This window comes from Penaeus monodon, chromosome 21, assembly GCF_015228065.2.
Source record: "Penaeus monodon isolate SGIC_2016 chromosome 21, NSTDA_Pmon_1, whole genome shotgun sequence".
Classification (NCBI taxonomy): domain Eukaryota; kingdom Metazoa; phylum Arthropoda; class Malacostraca; order Decapoda; family Penaeidae; genus Penaeus; species Penaeus monodon.
In genome coordinates, this window is record NC_051406.1 from 41,355,081 (window position 1) to 41,355,989 (window position 909).

A 909-nucleotide genomic window follows, 5' to 3' on the forward strand; every position below is an offset into this window, starting at 1 on the left:
ATATGCTGATTCAGTCGAAGGAACCTATGAATAAACTTACCAAAGGCGTTTCGGACGTCGCTTCCTCACAAGGATTTCCTTAAAAGGGGGGGGAGGGGGAGGAGGAGTGAAGGGAACAGCGCGCGCGCGGGAGAATGAACGTTAAGACTTCAAAAAGATTGAACACGCTTTTGAAGATGTCGAGCAAATCGAATCACAATCTGTTCCTTCTTGGTGAGGGTGGGGGGTGGTAGGGGGGAAGTGGGAGTGGGGGTGGTATGGGGGAAAGTGGGGGGGGAGGGGGAGAGTGGAATGGGGGGAATTGGGGTAAAGAAAAATGGATGGTAGATGGGGAAAGGGATGGGGGGAGGGGAGAAATGGGAGGGGGAAGGAGGGGGCGAAAAGAAGGGGAAGGGGAGCGGGGGACGAAAAGAATGGGAGGGGGAGGGGACGAAATGAAGAGGAGGGGGGAGTGGGAAATGGAAATAGGGGGGGGATGAGGAAAGGGATGGGGAGGCGAAGGGAAGTAGGGGGTGGGACTGGGGGGGGAAGAGATGGGGGGTGAGGGGGGAGAGGAAATGATTTCAGGGAGGGTGACCAGGGGGGGAGGGGGTTGAGGATGGGTGCCAAAAGGAGGGGGAGGGGGGGAGGGGAGAGGGAGAGAAATAGGATAGGAGGATCCGGAAGACGCCAAAAGAATGATCTAGAAAATGGTCGCGAGGTGGAAGAGACGAGAAAGTGGAGGAGGAAAACTCACCCTCGAACGAAGGTTTCAAGGAAGACCTCGAAAGTGAGAAACAGTGACGCTTGGGGGTGATATACGTGGTCCTTGAAGCCTCGAAGGGCGAAGGTTAGACTTGGAATGATTCCTCCTTGAACTGCTTTGTAATTTTGGCGCAATTTTGACCTTGAGCAAAATACGCGAACAGA